Genomic DNA, 6,868 nt, shown 5'->3' with positions numbered 1-6,868 from the left:
AAAGCCATCACGTCCGGGCCTCGAACCAAGGTCCACTCCATGGGAGTCCAGCAACATAGCCATTACGCCAACTGCTGGTCCCCAAATTTTCAATTACAATATAAAAATATTCTGGGATTCCAATGTACAGCATGATAGGCATTAGATGTGTTAATTAATGTGTTAATTAATTTGTGTAAAAATTACACAAAGTATATTTATATTCAATCATTGTATTTTACACCTTGAATATATTCTTTTGGGGTGGTCCCATAGTGCAGTGGTTAAGTGCTGTGCATACGAAGCTAGCTCGATCACACATACACCTGTGGGATCCCACATACACCAGCCCAGTTTTAAAACATACTAGTTATATGTGTGTTCATGCCTAAAAGTCTGAAAATAGAGAAATGGAGAAAAAGGATTGCAACATGAGCATACTCCACTGGAGGATGCTTTCTTTCCCTCTCTCTTTGACAAGCACATGCACCCTCTGAAACAAACAAACAAAAAATGGGTCCATTCAGTAATAAAGTAGTTATGGTGGCTGGATTCTTGTGACCAACTACAAAGTCTGAATCCCAGACCCAGTGACTTTAGAAACACGTTCGGCATGTGTGTGTATGTGTGTGCCCAAAATCCCACAAGGAGAAAAAAAGAGAAATGGAGGTAAAAAGATTGCAGTATGGCCATCCCCCATAGATGATGCTTTCTCTCTTTTCCTGTCTCTCTCTCCTTCCCTTCTCCCAGGACTCTCTCTAGCAAGTATATGTGCCTTCCAGCACATTTTTTTAAAAAAATGTGTATGTGTATTCTCTCTTTTTAGGTCAATTAAATATTTAAAAGAAAAACTAGATTGGAAAGAAATAATATTGTAATAATTAAAAATATTTAATAGTATTTAATAATTAGGGATGTTGGGCTAGTAGGTGGTATAGTGGTTAAGGTGCTGGTCTCCCACATAACTGAGTATGGTTCGATTCCCAAACCTGGCAGCTTGCTTTCTCACTTTCACTCTCTCTCTGGTGAGTACACATTCCCAAATTTAAAAACTGGTAATAAGTAAAATAAAATAAATAATTCTTTAAAAAAAGATGTTTGTGTTTAAAGCACAGCCTTTGGTGCTAAATATATATGGGATCAAGTGTCTGTATAATCACAGGAAAAACACTCCTCTGCAAAGAGCTTCAATTATATTGATTTTACAGGCTGGCCACATGATTTAAATAACTGTAAGGTAAAGAACTTACCAAGTGCACAGCAGTAACAAATGCTTACCTAGAGTTATGTTGCTGCCTCTCAAATTTGCGGCTTTACTTCAAAAATAACAGAGCAGGGGCTGATGACTGTAAGGCAGTAAAACATGACCCTTTATGAGGCAGAACCATGTGTGAAGGTTTCAGGTTTGTGCCCAGAGGCCTCTCTGAGTATGTGGGCACACACATGCCCATGATCTAGGGCTGACTGAAGCTGAGGATAGATTGTGGCATCAAGACCCATTTGTGTCATTCTGTCTCTTTCCCACTCATGGGAGAAATAAATAAATTAAAAAAAAAAAAAAAGAATAACAAGACTGACCTTCTTGGTAAAATGTGAGCACTGTGCTGCTCACATTTTCCTTCTCCCAGGACATGTAGATGGGATGATTGTCCACCAACCCAAGCCAAGGAAGGAGTATTTTGTTATCATAAGACTGACATACTTTATCTTTGTGATGAACCATCTCATTTTACAAAGCCGTTGGTTAAAAATCAAGAAAGATACAACCCACGACCATGTTGGCTTTTTACTGTTGAAATCAAATCAGGGGATCAATAAAAATGAAAGAAAGTAAATCTTTAAATTTATTTGATGTTGACATCTTCAAGGGGAAACTTAAGTTTCTGATTTGATGATATTTACTCTCATTGCCAGAGGGATAGCTGCTTTGACTATTCTACATTTTTTTTCTTCCTAAGGAAATAGGCTTCCAAAATCTTTAGTTTCTCTTTCTTTCTTCTTCTTCTTTTCTTTTCTTTCTTTCTTTTTTTTTTTTTTTGAGAGGGTTTTGCTGTAGGGCACGTGCGCTAACCAGAAAGACAGAGCAAGAAAGACGAAAGACAGAAAGCGAGAAATCACCCCCTAGGGGGGATGGCCATGCCACAGTCCCCCCTCTTCCATTCTCCTCTCGGGATCTTGGGCATGCACGCACACGCGCCCAGTGTGAGTTTAAGTCACTGGGTCCAGGACTTGAACTTTAGTTGACTCCATGGAAGTCCAGAGACATAGCCATTACACTAACTGCTAGTCCCCAAAACCTTTAGTTTTTATATCCCTGCAGGTAAAGAGTTAAAGTTTTCTCAGATAAAAGAAAAAATTCTCAACTCTCTCATAACTTGTGTGATGATGACATGTTAGTAGGGTTCAGTGGTAGTGGGACTAAATAATATGGAATTATATCAATATTTTTTTAAAGGAAGCAGTATGAGACCAGCAGATGGAGTAATAGTTATCTTGCTGGACTGCCACATGGCTGATCATGGTCTAACTCCCAAAGCCAGAGGCTTGAAACTCATGCCAGGTAAATGTTTGTGTGTGCCCAAAATCCTAAGAAGAGAATGGAGGATAAAGGACTGTGGCATGGTCATCTTCCCAAGTGATGATTTCGTGGTTTTTGTCTCTTTGTCTCTCCAGTGAATGCACACACCCTATAGTAAAAATATCTCTCAAGGAAAAAAAAGAAAAAAAAAAACTGGGTTGACCGAGAGGCTGAGGTGAAGGCCACCCCCTATGAAGTAGAAGAGACCAGAAATCGTCTCCTCACTGCTTCTTGCAAACCAGGGAGTCCAGCAGAAGTGATTTTTAAAAAAATGAATAAGTGAACCATATACATTATCAACGTGGGACGGAAATCAACATCATCCACCAAGAGTGGGAAGTTTATGAACCCCACAGATCAAGCTCAAAAGGAAACTTGAAAAAGAATTATAAAAGAACAAAAAACACATGATGATGCAATCTGCAAGATTTGAAGATGAAGGATCCTAAACAGATTACCTGGCACATGGAAAAATTGGATGAAATGGCATTTAACCCAGTTCAACAACCACAACTAAATGAGAAAGTACTGAAAGACAAGTGTTAAGAAGCTGCGTGAAACTTTTGAACATATTCTACGACTCTATGAAAAAGAGAATCCAGATATTTACAAGGAATTGAGAAAGCTAGAAGTAAAATATGAACAGAAGAGGGCTCAACTTAGCCAGTATTTGACTGACGCTGTCAAGAACGCAAAGCATGTGGAAGTGGAGAGTATTCCTTTGCCAGATATGCCGCATGCTCCTTCCAACATCTTGATCCAGAATATTCTACTTCCTGGGACCCAGCCACCCTCTATCCTTAAGAAAACTTCAGCCTATAGATTTCCAACTTGGACAGTTTCAATACTTCGTCTTCTTAGACAAGGTGTTCCACGTTTGTCTCCTGGCAGAAAACCTCCAGGCCCTCCCCCTGGTCCACCTCCTGCTCAGGTTTTACAGATGTAGTGTTGTAAAATGGGCTTTGCCCTAGATCTTCCCCCTCACAGACCAGATGAAGTCATGTTACATAGTCCTGAACTTGCTCAGCCAGGTCACCATGATGGCGTTTCCAGCACCAGTGAAGATGATGGCTATCCTGAGGACATGGATCAAGATAAACATGATGACAGTACTGATGACAGTGACACTGACAGGTCAGATGGAGAAAGTGAGGGGGATGAATTTGTGCATCGGGATGATAGTGAGAGAGATAACAATGAAGAAAAAAAGTCAGGTCTGAGTGTACGATTTGCAGATATGCCTGGAAAATCAAGAAAGGAAAAGAAGAATGTGAAGGAGCTGATTTCTCTTCTAGTCATAATGCTTCAAATAGTAGGTCAGGAAATAAATCCCAGAGAAGAGACGAGAAGTAGAGAAATTTTTGGATGGTGGTGGTGATGATGATGATGATGATGATTCTGATGATTCCAAAGCAGAAAAGCAGTCGCGAACACAGCATAAAGAGAAATCTTGCTCTGATGGCCCGTCCACTGCTTCTTCACAGCAGCAGGCTCCTCCCCAGCCTGTTCCTCCTTCTCAGATACAAGCATCTCCCATGCCAGGACCACCTCCTCTCGGACCACTACCTGCCCCACTTTTATGACCTCCTGGGCCACACACAGGCCTTCCTCCTGGGTCTCTACCAGGAGCTCCTCCATTCCTGAGACCACCTGGATTGCCAAGGCTCTGAGGACCTTTACCCCATTTACCACCACCAGGATGGCTTCCTGGTCCATTCCCAGGTCTGCCTCTGGGCCCTCCTCCTCCAGGACACCCACCAAGGTCACCTCCAGGTATCCCTCCACCTCATCCTGGCATGCTGTGCTCACCTTTGGTTCCTCCTCTTGGACCTACCCAACCTGGGCTTTTCCTTCCGGCTCCCTTGCCCAACCCAGGGGTTTTAAGTGCCCCACCCAACTTGATTCAGTGACTCAAGGCAGATGTAGAAGTGCAGCCACCATTGAAAAGAAAGCCACGGCAACCATCAGTGCCAAGCCACAGATCATTAATCCCAAGGCAGAGATTACTCGATTTGTGCCCAATGCACTGAGAGTGCATCAGGAGAATAAAGGGACTATGGCTGCTCCCCAAAGAAAGTCAAAGGATGATTGTGCTGTGCCTTTTTGCCAAAGCAGCCCCCAAACCTGGTCCTTCTGTTCCTGTCTCAGTACAGACCAAAGATGATGTTTATGAAGCTGTCACGAAAGAGATGGAAGGGTTACTGTGAGAGCTTTTGATGCCAGAACAGGCTTTTGTTCTTAACAGTGGTTCTCGGAAAAGAGGCTCTTATTAAACTTAGTTGAAAGAACTATTTCCACTGTCAGGGTATTTTCTAATTTCAGTTCAAAGAATATCCTGAAGTTTAGCCTTGTTCAGATTTTACTGCATATAGGAGAGTATATCTCATTAAATAGATTGCTTATTGAAGCAGTGCTGCTAACATCCATTTCACACCATTTTCATCCCATTTCTTCCTCTTCTCTAGTTCGTTGGAAATTTTTGATCGGGGGATCTTAGTTACTTACTGTTTTGACTCTCTTGTGTGCTGTGGGCACTGGAATAGAGATTTCTGAACAACTAGTTTATTTCATCTTGCCTTTTCTGTTTGAGTTATTTTTAATATTTTCCTGTAAATATTTTGTAATATTTTACTTCTAGTGAAATGAACCACAATGTCATTTCCTAATACAAAGGCAGGGTATGTGGGAAGAAAATGTACAATTCTTTGATTAAAATTATTTCCCACTGACCTGAACTTCAAGTGGTTCATGGAAAAAAAAATTGATTAAAATTATTTCCCACTGACCTGAACTTTGAGTGTTTCATGGAAAAAAAAAAAGTTCTACATCAAGGGAAAAACAAACAAACAAACAAAAAAAACAAATAAATAAAAACAAAAAAAACAAACAAACAAACAAATAAATAAAAACAAAACGTTTTAAAAAGCAATAAAAGGGAAGAAATATAAATTTTCTTACTTTAATAAATGGAAGGCCTTCTTTGCCAAAATATGTCACTATAATTGTTGGGAATCCTCTTGGGAAATGATATTGATAGACACAACTACCCCAGATATGGTCAATACTTGCTAAGTGCTAACTCTGGGCTAGGCATTATACCAGGCATTTGATAAACATTATATTAATGATCATCATAATGATTTCATGAATCAAGCTTTGCTTGTCATGTTTTATGTATACAAAAAAAAAATGGTATGGTCATGTGAATACAATTAGCGAGTAGCAGAGCCTGGATTTTGTAATGAACTTACATGGACAGTAAAGACTGGAATGCCTCTCAACAGTGACCTAAGCTACTTGCCTGAGAATACACAAATTTATAGTCTATTGGTGGTGAAGGTCAGTGCACCAAGGTTAGTGTTTGTCTCAGCCAGGTACAAAGTCTCCAGATGCCATCTGTCAGCTGAACTTGATTTACCTTGAATTAACAATTACATCATTAAGAAACTTTCTGGTCTAAACAGGTATGTCAGCATGATGTTCAGAATAAAATTCCTTAATCTCTGTGAAAAAAATAATCTCAAGATCTGAATGGTTTACAGCAAATGAACACTTATTTTATTCATGTGCTTGGCCTGTGGTTTGGTGATCTAGGCAGAGCTCAGCTAGGCCAGGCTGGATGGCAGCCTTCTGGTTGAGCTCAGGTCTGGGTCTTCACTTCCTGAGACATGTTTTTCCCCTGGCAGATCATAGGAGTGCAAGAGAGAGAGCAATGACCTATAATGGCTCACAGATCCTCTGTCTACAACTGTCTTCTACCACATTCCATTGGCTAAAACACATTACCATTGGTAGCAGGGGAGTGATTCTTCATCCACAGTGAAGGCACTGCAAGATATCATGCCAAGGTCATGAATGCATCATTCTGACACAAAGAGGTGAGACTAGGAGTCAAGAGGTGAGAATAATGTGCAAACATTTTCTAAAAATAAAGTGTGACTTTAAAGTCCATACTCTTGGGACCAGCAGTTGGCGTAATGGCAATGTCACTGGACTCCCATGTCATCAACCATGGTTCGAGTCCCAGACTTAAACTCATGCCAGGCGCATGTGCATGTATGCCCAAGATCCAGAGAGGAGCATGGAGAGAAGGGACTGAGGCATGGCCACCCCCCCGGGGGGGTGACAGCTTGCTTTCTGTCTCTGTCTCTGTCTGTATTTCTGGTGAGCGATGTGCCCTATAGCAAAAAACTTTCAAAAATAAATAAATAAATAAATAAATAAATAAATAAAGCCCATGCTCTTACAGTATTGCTCTATCTAAGGGTGCTGGACTCCCACGTGGCTGACTACAGTTCAAGTCCTGGACCT

At 40.7% G+C, this 6,868-nt stretch overlaps 1 pseudogene; it reads left to right on the top strand.

Annotated features, from left to right (window-relative positions):
• Positions 1-2,849: 2,849 nt before the first annotated feature.
• Positions 2,850-4,764, top strand: LOC102493563 (WW domain-binding protein 11 pseudogene; annotated as a pseudogene).
• The last annotated feature ends 2,104 nt before the right edge of the window (positions 4,765-6,868 follow it).

This window comes from Tupaia chinensis, unplaced genomic scaffold, assembly GCF_000334495.1.
Source record: "Tupaia chinensis unplaced genomic scaffold, TupChi_1.0 Scaffold147282_1, whole genome shotgun sequence".
Taxonomy (NCBI): domain Eukaryota; kingdom Metazoa; phylum Chordata; class Mammalia; order Scandentia; family Tupaiidae; genus Tupaia; species Tupaia belangeri.
This window is presented reverse-complemented; position numbering and strand designations above follow the sequence as displayed.